We start from the raw sequence: 18,164 nt of genomic DNA, 5'->3' as shown, positions 1-18,164 counted from the left end.
CATCCCATCACAACGGTACCTTTCCTGCTCAAAATCCTTGATAAAGTGGCTTATCTCGATCCAAAAGTTTCTGGAATCTCACAAACTCCTAGGTGCTTGTCAGTCAGGTTTCTGACCCCAACATGGAACAGAGACGGCCCTTATTGACCTGAAAGCACAGGTTGATGAGCTGAGAGACAAAGGGAAAACAGCCTTCCTTCTATTACTAGACCACTCAGCTGCATTCGACCTGGTGGATCACAATGTCCTTTGTAGACACTTAGACATGGCTGCCAACTTCTCTAAAGAGGCTATAACATGGATCGAATCCTTCCTGAGTGATAGAATTATGAGGGCCTTCGCATCCTCTGCGGCAGCGGACCCTATTCCTATCACGTGTGGTGTCCCTCAGGGATCCTGTGTCTCGCCCACCCTGTACAACGTATTTACCAAGCCCCTCTTTGATGATCTGGATCTTCTTGGTATCACCTATGCTAACTATGCAGATGATACCCAGATTCTCCTCCCACTTTCCGAGGATTATGATGAGGATTTGGCCTTGGTGAATAGGGTTTATATCATCATCCAGGCATGGATGGCCACCCATGGTCTATGCCTGAATGATGAAAAAACAGAACTCATTATTCTGGGCACACACTCCAACATAAAAAAAAAACTAGGACAAGATGACACATCATTCATTATTGATGGTAATCTTATTAAGGTAGTGAAGGAGGTAAAAACCCTTGGGTTCTGCCAAGACTCCACCTTCTCTCTAACTAAACAAGCTAATACTCTGGCCTCCGCCACAGCTGACACATGTAAGCTGATTAGAAACGGCAAACCCTTTCTTTCTGATAAGAATTGCATTGTCCTAGCAAGAACCTTGATTCTTTCGAGGATTGACTATTGCAATACATTATATATTGGTGCCAACAAAACTATTACCCAAAAAATCCAGATCCTTCAAAACAATGCCCTCTGAGCGGCACTAGGCGTATCTAAAAGATCCCATATCTCAGCAATAAGGCGCCAAAACAACTGGCTCTCTGCTCTTAAGAAGATCCACTTAAAAACAGCCTCCCTGACACACAAGGCACTGAACAATACCGCCCCCAGCTACCTCATAAATAGAATTCAAAGAAGAACCTCCACTAGACCCACTAGACTCAACAATACTAACTGCATCATTACTCCAAGATTCAGGCTATCCAAGGTTGGAGGCAACAGCTTCCAGGTCAAAGCTGCCCAATTTAGGAACTCTCTACCTAACCATATCAGGGTTGACCAATCTTACCCAAAGTTCCCACTCAGCTACATTAACTGGCTCAAATCGAACGACAGCTAACCGACAAACCATACACGCCCTCTAGCCGGTTCTTAGTCTAGCATCATCACTGTATATTCTTGTACATTTGCTAATATTTACATTACCACTGTATATTTTTGTATATTTGTTAATACTTACATGTTATACCCTTTGGTTACTTGCTTTACCTATTTTATGTACTATAATGTATTTACTGTTTCCCATTATCTGCACAACTATGTAACCTGTGAACTAAGCCTCGCATCAATCTTACTGTTTGCGCCCTGTTACCTCTGGGTCTGGTGCGGACCATATAAATGATTAAACTAAACTAAACTAATTACTCCTGTGTTCGCGTCGGTACTCGTCTGTGTACAGGAAAGACACGTCACATCCGGTTGGAGCTGGTTATGCAATTCTCCCACTCGCGTCTTGCTCATCTAAACCCGGGCTGAAGACTGCGTGAATTTTTTATTTCCGCCCGCTAAGCACATGTGACCATAGTCATGTGACTTACATGGAAATCAGCCGTGCCACAGAGCACGGCATCATAAATGCTAGGCGTGGATCTCTTACTCCTCATTAATATATAAAGCAGTGATATTTTGCTGTTTATTATGAAAAGAAGCATTTTCTCTGTTTCATGCTGGTTTTGGAAAAACGCTATTTCCTATTTCTTCCCTCTTGATTGAAATTAAACTTGCCTTACACACATGATTTGTGTGTCTGAATTATTCATGAATATCTGACGTGGTGCCAACTCTTGATTCATCCTAAAGGCATTGGTGTATTATACAGCCTATATAGGTAGAAACACATTGTGTAATAGTTGTATTTCTTCTGCCCCATTTACATATGTTAACAAGAGCAAAAGAAATGTATACATCATTTCAACTATTCATATCATTGCCTGTCACTAAGACATTACTTAATGTACGCATACCACTGCGTGGGTCTTGACATATGCTGTCCAAAAACATGTACATGTGCCTTTAGGACCCTATTACTTTCAGCAGATATATAGGTAGAGGCATAGGGAAAATAACCACATGAGGGCAAACCACATTAGGGAAAAGACCCAGGGCAAAACAGTAGCATACAAGTTGCAAACTGTCATGGCTTGATGCAGGCCTGATTTGATTGTGTTTTCCCTTGATACTGGACACTTAACATTATTATTGGTCCATAATACACCCAAAATCTGATGTTAGTTCCCATTATTATCTATTCGTGCATGGGTGAATCAGTCAATGGGGGCGTGGGGGATATCTAATAACCTAATCCCACAATTGGTGTCAGCGACCCTCTAATTCGTGTACCTGGTAGGTGTTCCTGTCAAATGTTGCCTTGTAAGCCGGTTTACCCTGCATGGGCCTGTAAATGGCCTAGTTTGGGTTATAACATCACCTCCAATGTTTCTATGTCTGACTTTGCATGGGGGGTATGTGTCAGATAAAGAGGTTCCATTCAATGCATGTGTTCAGACCATTCTTTACAGTATCCAATTTCTGGATCCACCTTTGTTCAAGGCGTCTCAGTGCCAAATCTCTGTCACCGCCACGTTGTTTCTTTGGTACTGTTTGAATGACGAACTATTTTATGTCAGCCTGAGTGTTGTGGTTCACCTGGAAATGTTCTACCAATGGTTTGTCCGCCACTTGATTTTTTACACAAGACCGGTGTTCACAAATACGTTGCTTCACCGGTCTCTTGGTTTTGCCGATATACAGCAAATTACACGGACACTGTATTCCATATATGGCCCAGGAGGTGTTGCAATTTGTGAATTCTGCACAAGACCATTTTATATTTTTCAGGGGGATGATCTTTATGTTGTCAGTAAGAGCACACACAGAGCAATGTCCACATTTGAAGTGCCCTATTGCAGGGGGCAGGCCCCAATGGTTTAGTTGGTCGCTTTTGGTCTTCTTTCCCTTGAAAGTATGAACTAACATTTGTTTCAGGTTTTGTGTTTTCTTGAAGGCGAATCTTCGTTTCTCCAGATTAAAGTCTGAAGTCATAATTAACGCCAATGTTTGACGATCGTCTTCTTAATGATGTTGCTCACAGGGCTATATGTTGTTATACAATTGATTTTGTCTTCTTTTGCCTTAATGTGTTTAGTCAGACATACTTCCCGTGGGGTATATTTGGCCCTTTTCTTTGCATTTTTTGTCGCTTTTCGGGGGTACCCCCGTTGATTCAATCGTTCCGCTAGGTCATTGGCATGTTTTTCAAACTGTTCTTTGGGGCTACAATTCTTTCTGATACAGAGGAATTGTCCATAAGGCAAATTGATATTCAGATTGGTAGGATGGTAGCTTCCGTAATGTAATAAGGTGTGTTTATCTGTAGTTCCCAGTTTCCCTTCTTGGTCTTTCTGGATCATAAGGTCTAGAAATGGTAAATCCTTTTAATCTGCGGTGTTAGGGAGAATACTCCAGAAAGGCTAATTTCCCTTACCTGTTGAGTCCCTCAACAGCCTTGCTGGATTTCTAGGGTTTAAATCTTTTCACCTGGTAAGAGTGTGAGCCTTTTTTCCCCACTCTTACATGTGTTTTGCTGTGTGTTGTACATTGTCTTATGCTCATGGGCTATGGGGTCTCACCCATCCCATAAGCATCATCTTTTTACTGTGTGTCACACAGAACCTTTAGTGCAGTGGCACAGGGTTGTCTTTTTCCGACTTCCCACTTTAAATTCCATTTTCTGGGACTGACTACAGTCTCCCAGAGCATTTAAAGTTACCATTGACTTTATTAGTCTTTTAAAATGTACAGACCCAGTACACCCTATCTTCCAATAGAGTACTGGAGGGGTTAATAGTTATCCCCTTTTGTCTGATTCTCATGGAACATTAGTATGTTCCCCTTTCTCTAAGATTTGGCTGGTGGCAGTGGTATCTACCCTTTTTATTCTACCGCAGACTATGGAAAAAGCCTTTGGTACCGTTAGAGGCTATGGTGGTAGCCTCAAACTCAAACCCGGTAATCCACTTTTATTTAAACTTGGTTCCGGTCGAGTTTGTTCGCCAAATCTTTTTGTAAAAGTCTTTCTAGTGTTTTACTCTGTGTGCCAAACCAGGTATGGTTCCTTTGTTCGCCGTCCTTTGGCGAGCTTCTGCACAGAAGCCCTCCTTAGGCGCATGAGTGTCTGGGTGGGCAGGATGTGAGGGAGGGGTTTGAGGCCCCCTGCACTCTAGTTTGATTGGCTAGGTGTCCGCCCTGCCAGGACAGCCACCCTGCTGTGTGATTGACAGCCAGGCTGTGTGAATGGGGGATTTGGTGAATAAAAAGCCAGTCTCTGGGACTGGAAGGCAGAGTCGCCACTGGAACGAGAGAACCAACGAGAAGCTGAAGGAAGACGACTGCTGCAACTACTGGACACCCGCTGAAGCCCTGCTGCAGGTCCGAATCGCCTGAAACTTCGACGACAGAGGAGATCTGCAAGGAATCTTCTTCCCTTGAGCTTGGGGGGAACAACCAGCTCGCCAAACGGCAGACACCGGTCCTCATCCTGGTCGAATTTGCTGTGCATCGCTGCAGTAGATCGGATAGCCAGGAGGAAGAGAACCAGTTTGGGTTTTAAGGAGCGCACCTTTTATTCGTAGTTTTGATCCGCTGCTGGCTTCTTCCCTGGGCAGTGCCGGACCCTCCAGCCGTCCTTCTTGCCCCGACGACAGGAGCTTCAGGAACCGTGAGCCTGCAGGAACTGCCGGGAACAACTGCCTCAGCTAGAGCATTCTTCTGTTTTAAAGGTACTGTGCAAATTCGGTCGTTCGTTCCATCCGACAAAGTGCGGGAAACCTTTCGCCTCTCCGAGGGCTTGTCCTTCTCTTCTCCTTTAAATAACTTTTCCTCTAACCAACTTAGTTTTGAACTCTTGGCAAAGACTTAACCGCGAGCTACTTTGAACTGTGTGATCCTCTGCAAAGACTCTGAACCATTAACATTGGCCCAGACCTATTGACTTGAATCCTAGTTGTAGTAGCCTTTTCTAGATTGCCCTGCTTATAACTTGTTGGTGTTATTAATTTTTGATAACCTTGGCTTTTCTCCCGTTTAAATTGCTGGAGTGCCATTTTGCTCACACTTCATTTTGAGCTTAACTTGTCCAGAATTGATTGGGTGTTATTGTAGTATATTAAGACAGACTGTGATTTTCTGCTGCTTTATGATAGGGAACTGTTTTATAAATGATGGTGTAAATAAATGTATATTCTTTTACTCAGAAACCTTGAATCAGTGATTGTTACTCCTTTGTGTAATATCTTGTACTGCTCACTTTACTCTTGAGATAAATCTGGCTGCTCAGCCATCACTACCACTTTACTGTGTAGTACAGGCTTGTACCAAAGGTGAAAATGTACTTACACTTATAGTCTTAATTGTGTCTAGTGGTCCCAAAGGGTACTGCATATGATTCTGCCGAACATGCAGACATAGTGAACTTAAGATATATGTCTTGAGTACTAAGCCATGTTTTGAAGGTATCTAATTCTGTTGATGTTCCTCTCCAGATGATGAAAATGTCATCGATATATCGCCAAAGAAAACCTTTCGTGACTTTTTATGACACCTCTAACACTTCAAGTGGCAGCGACTCTGAACAAGGAGGAGACATCAGTGCAGGTGCGCAAAATGCCCCACCCCAATGTTTTTTTCGAGGACGTGGGAAAACACGACAACCAAGACAACCAATGGAATATGGAGTCCGCACCAGACAATGGAGCAATTGCCACAAAGAGATGTGGTAGTACAGATCTTCGATTTAACTGCATATACCCTGCACAAACTGAAGAACAGGTCCTTGCAAAGGGCCTCAGTTTTGTACCGATGTAAGTAGCAGATGATTTTGAGATAGAGATGGAATTAAGGCGTTGTTTTAGAACAGTGAGACTGAAATATATTTTTCACAATAAAGAAGAGTTGGGCAAAAAGAAAGAGAGAACAGAGAGTGTGACAAGACTTAAACCTCCCTCTACTTTCACCCCCCCCCGGCGGCCACTATCAGCCCAGAAATACAAGCCTTCGAAAATAAGGTTCTGAGTGAAATAAAGAAACGAAGTAAGACTAAGAACTATACACAAGATAATTTGACACCAGAAGAGCGACAAGCGATTAAAAATCTCAATAGCAATCCAAATTTTCTGATAAAACCTGCTGATAAGGGCAGAGGTATTGTCCCCTGGGCCCGTTGGGTCCATACTGGAACCACTATCACAGTATGCAGACTTCTTTTTCTCAGGCCTTTTGTACTCAGAATGACATCATACATACAAGATACCACTGAGATGATTAATATCCTCAGCAGCTTGGAAACGGAACACAATGACATCTTGGTAAGCTACGATGTAGAAGCATTATACACAAGTATTCCTCAAACTGCGAGCATCAAAGTCATGAAAATGTATTTAGAAACAAGACCTTATACCATCAACATGGTAACGACCTCATTTATCTTAGAGTGCATTAGACTAGCACTCACTGAGAATTTCTTTCTATTTGAGGAGACACACTTTCAACAGATCCATGGGACAAACATGGGTGCTACATTTGCGCCTGACATTGCGAACTTATATATATTTTTTTAAAACTAATTATATCTATAATGATGCAAATCCTTTTAAGTCTAACATCAAAAACTGGCATCGATATATCGATGACATTTTCGTCATCTGGAGAGGAACATCAACAGAATTAGATACCTTCAAAACATGGCTTAACACTCAAGACATATATCTTAAATTCACTATGTCCTCAGATAAAAAGGAGTTACAATTTCTAGACCTTCTGATCCAGAAAAACCAAGAAGGGAAACTGGGAACAACACTGTACCACAAGCCTACAGATAAAAACACCTTATTACATTAGGGAAGCTACCATCCTACCAATCTGAATATCAATTTGCCTTATTGGCTGACATAAAATGGTTCGTCATTCAAACAGTACCAATGAAACAACGTGGCGGTGACAGAGATTTGGCACTGAGACGCCTTGAACAAAGGTGGATCCAGAAATTGGATACTGTAAAGAATGGTCTGAACACATGCATTGAATGGAACCTCTTTATCTGACACATACCCCCCATGCAAAGTCAGACATAGAAACATTGAAGGTGATGTTATAACCCAACTTAGGCCCCATGCAGGGTGAACCGGATTACAAGGCAACATTTGACAGAAACATCTACCAAGTACACGAATTAGAGGGTTGCTGACATCAATTTTGGGATTAGGTTATTAGATACCCCCCCATTGACTGATTCACCCATGTATAAATAGATAATAATGGGAAGTAACATCAGATTGTGGGTACATTATGGATCAATAGCAATGTTAAGCGTCCAGTATCAAGGAAAAACACAATCAAATCAGGCCTGCATCAAGCCATTACAGTTTGCAATTTATATGTTACTGTTTTGCCCTGGGTCATTTCCCTCATGTGGTTTTCTCTCATGTGGTTATTTTCCCTATGCCTCTACCTACATATCTGCTGAAAGTAATAGGGTCCTAAAGGCACATGTAAATGTACCAGCTACACTTACCACACACAAAGAAAGCTACAGCTGGAGGTCTAGGCTTCTCCTACATTGAACCAAACCTTTGGAACTCTCTCCCGGCTACCCTTAGAGCTGAAACTTCCATCTCTGTCTTCCGCAACAACCTCAAGGCCAGATTCCTCAACTAGCCTTGCCCTGGCATCCTTGATTGTAATATAATACAAATGTATATCTATATTGTAACCTGTACATATATTACCAACCTCTATATAACTATTTTGTACCCTGTATATATATATTGCTAATGACTATGGGCCTCATTACACGGTAGGCGGTAACCATGGCGCTATTAGTGCCATGGTTGCCGCCGGTATTTTACCGTGTCTGCCTTGGTGGATGGCGGAATTACCGCCCTACTCCAAGGTGAGCCGGGGCGGTAATTCCCCATTCACCAAGGCACTTCCCCATTCCCATTTTTGCCCCCATAGGGCATAATGGGAATGGGGAAGGAGCTAATTACGGTACCGCAAATTGCGGTACCGTAATTAGCACCGAGGTCCCTTTGCGGAACCGTACTTTAACGGCTGGTAAAACCAGCTGGTAAAATCATGAATTGATCCCACAGGTCCTCAGCCAATACACTGTTTGAGTGACATCCGCTACTTACTATCCTGTCCCTGCTCTACTCACCACATTGAAGTGAGTCATTGAAACTGAACAAAAAACCCTTGAATGCTCTATAAAATTGAGCTTATGTCACAACCAGACATAGACCACCCCCTCTCATTGAGATTTTATCTTCTTGTTTTTTAGTAAAGAAAAGTATCGCTGGGTTCAGAAGTCAAAAGACCCCCATATATTACTAATTTTTGCCCCAATACTACCTATTGTTGTGATACGATGGGAACGCATACACCTAGAAATATGCTTAATACAATTGTGTTGTATGTCACAACTGTCTTTTTTGTAGATAAGTGTATATTTCTTTTATACAGAGAATAATGTGTGTATGATAAAACAGAGAGAAAAAACAGGAACTAAAAATAAACGGGGAATAAAATATTTTACCCTGTTGGTTCCAAAAATTGCTGGCCTAAATTTTTGCCGAATTATGTCTGCTCTTTAAGAAGCTGAATTCTTTGTAAACTTCTGGATACAAGTTTGGTTGTGGAAATGTTTTCATACAAAATGCAGGAGTAGGAGGTAGTCTGTCCCCCCCCACCCCCTTGTTTTCTTTGTCACTGTTCCTTAACCCTGATGTAACACAGACCTCTCGTAAAAAGAAAAAGATTGGGTTAACCTGTTGTATAGGTACTTTTGAAGATGAGACAGCATCTTTAATTTATTCCTGGATGCAACCGAGAGCCAATGGAGACATTTCAGTGTTTATAGATGGATACCTTCTCAGCCCTAGCAGATGGTTGTGTTTTGGCCCTTTTCTAGTCAGAGAACTTTACGTGATGGGAGGCCTAAATACAGAGCATAACAGTAATCCACCCTTGATCTGTTTAAAGCCCAACATGGCCCGGTTCATATTATGCAAAAAGAAAGCATCATCCAAATTCAAACACTTCCTAGCTGAAAATGTTCATCTCATCCCACCCCCACTATCTTCATCGAAGATGGACCCATTTAATTCTCTCTACCTGGCTATCTCCAGGACCGTGGCCTTATTTGCTGCCTCTCCCAACCCACTCAAGAAACATTCTTCCTGACTGCCTTCCAAAACCTGGTTCAATGAAAGACAAAAAGCTCTGTGGTACGTCAGACATAGGAGATGGACGCAAGACATGTTTAAAGTGTGTTTTATTAAAGAAAACCTCAACTATCCCTATGATGAAGGTTCGCTAGCTTCAAAGAAAATAACATAAAAGTGTCTCACGTAAATTTAGTCCCCTTTCCAAAATATATTCTATCCTTTGCTCACACTATCACTAAAACTAAACAATGTAACTGCTCCTGAGTACGTTGTTTTCGCTGGTTTCGGGTGGCTGGTTTCAGACCCTCACCCACTTCTGTCTTTCGGTTCTCACTCTCTCTTTCCCATAAGCACTGGTTTCAACTCATGAGGTTGTAGTATTTGATATCCCAGTCAGTCTCTCTTTCTATCTAGTCCAATCTGACAATGTCCTTAACTTTCTTAGCCCAAACTGAGTCTTGCAGCCCAAGGCATACATTAGTTTTCAAAAATTGATTAGCAGAGTTTGCTAATGAAATCTTTTTTGATTAGCAAACAGACCCATTTGATTAGCAATCGTGTGCTAATATTGTTAATGTCACGAGAAGTTTCATTTAATACATGAAATAAGCAACAATACAGCAGTTTTGCATACCGCTGAAATAAGATGTTAGTGAGAGGAGTCAGCTAGACCTGCAGGTCGGGGAACTTAGTTTACCTATTCAACCTAAGAGTAATGCAATCTACCCATAGCAACGGAGGACAACACATTTTAAATGTGATTTCTGATTCACGACAAACCCACTTCATGTTTGGAGCACTGCTAACACCCACAGGCCGCCATGCACGGTGAAACCTTTGACATTTTATTTGACATTTACTGCAAACAAAGTAAATGTTAAATAAAAGTTTCAAACATCTCTTGCAAATGCTTCTCTCTCTTCATAAAATCTACTTGACTGTGCGAGTGGTTGAAAAGACTTTGCAAGCCATCGATGAGAGTCTATAAAATGTAGAAGGTTAGCTGCAGGAATGGACACAAATACCTAAGATAAAAAGGCTCTGAAAACAGTTTGGCCAGCTATCTCCTGCAGGTTGCAATATATAATACAATCATAATCATGAAGCAAAGCAAGCTCTGGAGGCCAACTACAGTGTTTGGTATTGCAGTAGATCTGTAGATGTACAGACTGGATGTAACTATTGATCACTGCTTTGCGTAAGCATCTAATTCGCTTTGTGTATTTGTTATGTAGGAGACAAGAATGAGAATAAGCACAGTAGATTGCATTGCAGGCAGAGAACCAGGCAAACTAGGTGGATTATTGTAGTTTGTGGTCATCTCACTTTTAGGGTACCTGCTATAAAGCAACAGGGTGATTATATAGATTGTCAAGGAGAATGGGTTTGTTCATGGGAGCATCAGTTGGAAGATGTATGCAACCTGCAGGTTACAGAACTATGTATACCTTCAAAAGCATTTGATCATGTGATCATGTACATTTTTCGAAAGTGTTCACTTGTCAATATGATGCATCTTTTTAAAAATGTTTTTATTTTCATCGCGTTACAGTTTACATAAAACCTTTAGCAACTACGCAGACTTAACAAAAAGAGAGAGGCAAAGCGGGTGTTCTATTTTCTGGTTCTCCTGCTCATCTTACTTCGTTCTTGGACCCGCTTATCCAAAGTAAACCATCTAGAATCTTTGGTTATCTGCAATGTCGTTCACCGCAAGCTCTTTTTCCAAGGCAGTTCTGTAAAAGTCAACTGTGGCAATTACTGTTGAGCTCTTCAGCCGAAATTGAGGTCAGCAGAAATTTCCACCATACATTTGCTGTTACTGTGTGATAGTCTAGATGGCCAAAGAGTCTTGTCCTTTGTTTTGAAAAATACGAACAGATGGTTAAAAGATGCATCAGAGTTTCTTTCAAGTCAGTTTCCTTGAAGAATCTGCAAGATGGGTTTTTGCTATCAGAGGGATCTCTGGCAGCTAATATTTCTCCCGTGTTGAAGAATGTGGTTCGGAGGACTGGGTCCGGACATCGATTTAGATATGGTTGTATCATACCTAGTTTTTTCATCTCTGCCGCAAGATCAGAGTTTTAGCCGAACTACCTCCGCCATTGTAATGATCCAGTCTCTTTGTCTGAATTTATTTTTCTTTGTTTCAGCCAGGGATTGAAACAACTCTTCCATTTGGCTTCCCAAGTCTTCTAGTGTTTTTGCACACTCTTTGACCCATATCCCAATTTCATGGTTTGTACCATACAGAAGTTCCTGCTGTATCCCCTCAATCATAGACATTTGGGACTGGTTTACAAATTTCGCAAACAGGTTCAGTTTTTTCTACAGAACTGCCGAAAATAGTGAGCATAGGCCTAGTTCTTTCCTGATAACCTGAATCAGTAGTGATCAGGGCAAAGCAAATACTTCTTTCTAAAAACGACCCTCCAATCGGAGCCACCATTTCGACGGTAAGTTAAGAAATACTTCGGATCCATAACTGAACATGGGAATTACCTTTTGATCTGTAGAATTCTAGTATTGGCGTACCTACAGTATTTCCTCGTCCGTATCAAAGCCTGGCTTGCCAAAGCCCTAGTCTTGGTGTTTAGCACATCTACAACTTGGGTCTATATGACGCTGTTTAACATTTTAATTCCCAGATATTTAAATGAGGGGGTGCTTACTATTTCTGTGTTGTTTCGATACGATTTGAATTGTTTCTTTTTGTGATTGTGGCTTCTTTCCATAGTTAAGATTTCTTTTTAGTGTTATTGTCCAAGTTATTTTCGTCCGCATATTTCTGCAAGCCATCCAGCTGGCGTTTTAAGCCTATTTCAGTATAGTCCAACAGGACCAAGTCATTCATGTAGAGTAGGTGGGTCGCTTTCATCTTTAATACTAGAGGGGGGAAGCTTCATATGGAATTCAGGTGCTCTCCGAGGTCAGCGACTTGAAAGCTATAAAGGGCCAGGGCTAAAAGGCCACTCTGTTTTAATCATCTGTGGGTTTGTATTTCCTCACTTAGCAGTTCTGAGGTATTGAGTCGAACTAATATAGAGGTGAAGCCGTAGGCCCTTTTAAGCAAGTTAACGCTCTATGGGATGGATGGGGATGCAGAATTTACTCTTACACCAATAATAAGACCGACTCAGGAAGTTAGCAAATCTTTAGCTGTTTCATTAACAAGTATCTAAAACAGGGAGTACAACAGACGTCAACGGATGTTCGCTCAAATCTCTCTCAAGAGTTCTCTCAAAGCTTTTCATAAAAAATTACATTTATATAGTAAAAATTCGGCATACGTAACATCATACTACGTGGCAAAATAAGAAAACCTATGTGAGACTGTGGTTGGTCTACGGGAACATCTAGGTATACTTTCTATGGGGCTGGAATAGTGATTAGCACTCTAAGGTCAGGTGGACAGCTATGCCCACCCCTAGTGCAAGTCATCTTCGCTGTCATGAAATACACTACATTTCATTGGCTTTCAAACTATAGGGCTCTTTACTACGTGGCCCTCTATGATTGGTTGGCATGCTTGTTCCCTTCTGGAATAGTCCACTCGCTAGCAGCACGCAACCTGGTACCCCAGGTGCTGGAGGGTTGGACTTGACCATGTCTCCCCACCCGATTAGCCCAACATCCATCATCACTCCTACTGTCTGCCATTCAAATTAGTCTTTGAACTCAGCCTTGCAAAGTATCACTGCGCCTGAGAATAGAAGGGAGTGTGAGCATGGTCTTATCTTCAGGTCTCGGTGTAGCTCGCCCCAAGTCTATTTTCATCTGGACCATGTGACAGGAGACCGTGATTTGAGCTCCTTCTTTGCATTTACCACTATTAAATGAATAAAACCTGGCACTTCTTCTCACATTCATTGTATCTTCTTGAATAGATAACCAGTTTCTTGGCTGCCCCAACTCTTGACACTGGGCCAGACAACCTTGATATATGATATGATATGATATGGCATTTGTAACGCGCCTATACACAAGTGTTTCAAGGCGTTCAAGGTTCAAACCTTTCTCGAATCTTCCCTTGTCGTCAGCTGTTTTCTTCAATTGCGTCACACCTTTCAGCTCTTCTGTTCATGGGGTCCTAGTTTGCTAAAATACATTGTGGAACATCCAGATTCTATACACATATATATATTGGCAGCACCGCCTGCAGTCTATTTACTACGTATAGCCAGCCTTCATGATTACTTAGTCTACTTGCTTTTCAGCATCTGTGCAATTATAAAATGGTTTGCATTTTCTTCAGAGCTTTCCACACGTGCAATCTTCATTTCGCCCATGAAATGTTGTTTGATTCTTTACTTCGCCATCAGATTCTATAAGGTTTATATACTCTCTTCATTGGCATCTCTTCTGGGTGCGTCATTTCGGCTTCATGTGATGTCACCAGTCCCCTCTTTCATTTATCTTCACACTTCTTACGGAACTTTCTTTAAAAGACTAATTTCTCTGCGGGTACATCATGTAGGGCTTTCTCAGTGGATACTTTGTTTCAAGGACTCCTCATGGTATAGGGACCAATATTGGCGTAGTGTATGTCGCAATTTTCCAACATATAGGCAAAATGGGGGCGGGACTTTCAGTAGAGGCACTTGGTTCCTCCTATACACGCCACCCTCTGGTTGATTCATCAACCACTCTCTCATCAGTCTTCACATCTAGACATCCTCGTCTGAAAAAGTGCTTCTTCGGAGCCCATATCTTCATTACTCTTTTCAGAGATCCTGCTGATTTCACATGGTCACCAAAATTCATGGTCATGAGATTACATTGTCCATTACAGCTGCAGTAGATCCATCTACCCACATACTTCTTGTGGTTTCTTGGATATAAGAATTTGGTTCTAGGTGCTAGGATACTTTTATATACTTTCTGATTTCTTCATCTGTCAGCTCTTTGGGTCCAAACCCTGACTCGACATCGATCATGATCTTCACTCCTACTGTTTTCTTTGCTGTCTTCTTGTACTGTGTGGTTATTATTCTGATGACACAGAATCCAAACATGATCATCACCAACAGTGCTCTGAGGAGCTTGAAGATGTTCACCATCCATTGTGGAACCCATGAGAAGATTGACACAAACCAGCTGTCATCTGCAATATCTTCTACTTCATCTTCCATCTTGATGTGCAAGTTCATCAGCATCGTTATGGCCTCTGTCAAGGTCCCATTCTCTTCGTCATGAGAAGGTATGATTGTGCAACATGATTCTCCGATTTGGGCACAAACACCTCATTCCGTAGCTGTAATCATGTCCAGGACATATCTATTTTGAAGAGTCATTAGTCTTATGGCTCTTAATTCTCCCTTAATGGCATTGAATCCCTTTAGGGCAGTGATGATCATCTGCAGGAGCTCCCATTTGGTAATCTGTAAACATTTGGCATTTGCCATTGTCTGGATCCCTGGCATGAAGATTGACGCAAATACTACTTAAGTCTGACTGAATAACCTGTGTTTCCACAGAATAGAATCAAAGGCTTCTATTGATTTAGCTGAAAAGTAGTTCTCCTTCTTTGTTCGATTGAAAAATTCAACTGATCTCCTCTTTCTCAAGTGAGCATCTGCTTTTGAAATCTCTCCAATATTCAAGTTAATCTTTGGAATCACCAATGCTGGTACATGGACAATTACTGTAGAACACAGCCCTCATCAGTTCTTGGGCAACTTCATGTAAGTTCTGGATCCACAGGCCCAGTAGTGGTCTATTATCACTACTGTTCCATCCTTCATTCCTGGTAAATCGAAAATTCGACAGCACTGCTGATTCATTCCAACCTTTCTTGTGCCATTATTTTTGAAAAATAGTTCTGCACTGGCTAGAGGCACTATCTGCAGCAGGCCTCCTTTATCATCAACCCATGTCAGCAATTTTGCAATCTTCGGTCATTGATGTTTGCATTCTTTCTCTGCAGTATTTATAACTGGCTCATAGTATCCTGTAAGTGCTGGCGCCTTACACACAACCAGGCCTTCCTCCCATCCATCTGGAGAAAGTACCGTTCCCTTGATTTTCAGATAACCTCTCTCCTTGGATCTTCGTATTTCTTCAAAGTTGTTTCCTTAAAATTGAGTTTTTGTTTATTTCCCATCTGATTCTTGCTCCCTTCATTCCAGGCTGTTTATATCTTATCACATGATCTTTGGTGTGTGCTCACGCTCGTTTCTTCAAATCTTGCACATAATCATCTTCTTGTGGAGCTGTCCACTCGGTTCCCCATACCAAGGATGCTGTTCGACTTTGGAACTGACCTCGCGTATGGCAGAGTGCAAGGTGCGTCAGGCAGTGAGCTTTGTGGGCTTCTACTTCTATAGCTATGCATATCTTGGAATTCTCCAAAGCATAAGGTCCTTTCTCCCAGCTCCAACATGTGCTGATACCACATGTTATTCCCCAAATGTGCTGTACTGGCTAGATAATTATTTAACTCATAATCATCTTCCCTTGTGCTTCCTCTGTGTCTCCCTCTTGCAAGGAGGGTGCGTGCGTAATGCTCCTGAAGTACATCAATAAGGGTCCTTCCTACAGGGGGAATCATAGGAACACCTGTCAGAGAAATAGGGGACCTGACACGTGTCATTGGTGTAGGGATAATCACAAATGGCTTGGGTCTCTCTACAACAGCCAATTCTGCATAAGTCACTGGAGTGCGGAGAATCAAAGGGACTTCTAACTTACTTGGGCCAATGAAGTGTATGGATTAGCAAAATCAGAAAAACAATAATACATGTCGATCACGCATATATTATGCACCAATACATTGATCTCCACCATTTACGATTCTCCACACGTCCTTGAGTTTTTTCACTTTCCGAAGCTGTACCACTTCCAACATTCCTCATTGTGCCTGTGTACCGCTTTAAGGAAGGAAAAAACATTTTTAATCAGGCAACCTTGCTTAATGATCAGGCAGCTGCGGAATCTGTTCAACTATCGCCACAAGTAGCCTCCTAATTGCAGGGCCATTTTTAGGATTTGGCAGAAAAACACGTATATTAGTACTACGCCCAACAAGAGCAGGGTACGCTCGGAGTATGTATACAAAGACAGCGAGAAGTATTCTATGGGCATCTGCATCTGACAGGACCATGGGTTTAACCAAAGAGAAACTCAGTGAGGAATGAATCTGGACCTGTTTGTGCTTCCAGTCATCAAACTCGAACTCTAGATTTGGCATATTTATCACATCAACTCTTTCTAAAGCCCAAATCAAAGATTTCTGTGGCTCGAGAACTTTTTACTTTGCACTCCTTGCTATAATATCTATAAAGAGTGTCCGGGGTGAGCCACAGTGGAAATGCACACTTGCATTTATTTTAGTCAGCAATCTTAGCATCCTTCATCGTCATTGATCGAGTCTGCACGTGCCGAACTTCTTCTTCTTGTCTTGCTTCCGAATCGACAGGTGGGGGTGCGTCGGTCTCACCAGCGTAAGGTTTTACGTTGCCCAAGTGGATCCAGGCGCGTCTCTCTTGGACTTTTACTGCTGAGGGAGTAGTGTTCTCAACAATGTAGGGACCACTAATACGGGTCTTGTGCAACTTCCTTGTGAAGTTACGCACTAGGACTGGATCTCCCACAAACAATCTGGGTACAGAAAATAGTTCTTGACGTCTGGTTGCTGAATGGTCTTCATCTGTGTCCTGAGACCGACCTCCTCATGCGCTTCAGAGGATCTGAAATGACAGAGATACTAGCGGTCATACATGTCAAATAAGCACATAACTCATTTACTAACATTTCTGCAGTCTTCTGGGCATCACTTCTGCTCCTCGATGGAGCAGCCAAGGGCGTTCTCATTTGCATCCCTGTCACTAGCTCGTGGGGTGTGAGGTGGTCTGACCTGGGCTGATTCCTTAATGCATATAATGCAAGGGGCAGGCAATACAGTCATCCCTTCTCCAATGTCAATTTCAATTTTGCAATTCTCTCTTTAAGGAGACTGTTGAGTTTTGCACATACCCCGTTCGCTTGCAGGTGATAAGCAGAAGAAAACATATGTTTTATACTAATAAATAAGCTAATCTGTTCAAATACTTCATTAACAAAATGGGTCCCATTGTCAGATCTCAGCACCTCACATTCTCCCCATCTAGGAAAGACTTCTCGGACTAAAAACGTTGCTTTGATCCACCTAGAAAAGGGAGACACCACCACTATCATATACCTGTATCCACCACATACTTGCAGAATATCAACATAGTCAATATGTAAATGCTGAAAAGGACCGTTAGGTCGAGGAATCACTCCTCTGATCATTCGCAGTGCGTGGCCAGCGGTAAACATTTGACATATGGTGCAATTTACTACATAAAATGCAACATGTTCTAACAGGTTTGGTATGAACCAGTCCTCTGCAATAGCTGCTGCGAGGCTTTCCCTAGTTACATGCGCGGGTTAGTGCAGCAATTCAAGCGCTACCCTTAACAAAGCTACAGGCATCACCGGCTTTCCAGTGCTGTCCTGTCACCACAATGCTTCAGAGGGGGATACAGAACACCCCCTTCGTTTCCATAAGTCTTGCTCTTCCTGTGGTGCACTGCCTTGAACCTCCATCAACTGTATTCTTGACAAATGATTAAACCCTTCATTTACAATCATAGTTTTGACTACTTTCTCCTTTACATCTGGAGTATCAAAACTTGAAATATCTGGTGAATATGC

General features: G+C 42.0%; 1 protein-coding gene across 1 annotated transcript in view; it reads left to right on the top strand.

The window, feature by feature from the left end:
* The window catches only part of LOC138514393 (sodium-coupled monocarboxylate transporter 1-like), an 892,200-nt gene that overhangs the window by 826,393 nt on the left and 47,643 nt on the right, over positions 1 to 18,164 (top strand). The window lies entirely within an intron of this gene.

Source organism: Ambystoma mexicanum, chromosome 12 (genome assembly GCF_040938575.1).
Source record: "Ambystoma mexicanum isolate Mex_15411 chromosome 12, UKY_AmexF1_1, whole genome shotgun sequence".
NCBI classification, from domain to species: domain Eukaryota; kingdom Metazoa; phylum Chordata; class Amphibia; order Caudata; family Ambystomatidae; genus Ambystoma; species Ambystoma mexicanum.
Note: the sequence above shows the minus strand (reverse complement) of the source record. Positions and strands in the feature narration are given on the sequence as shown.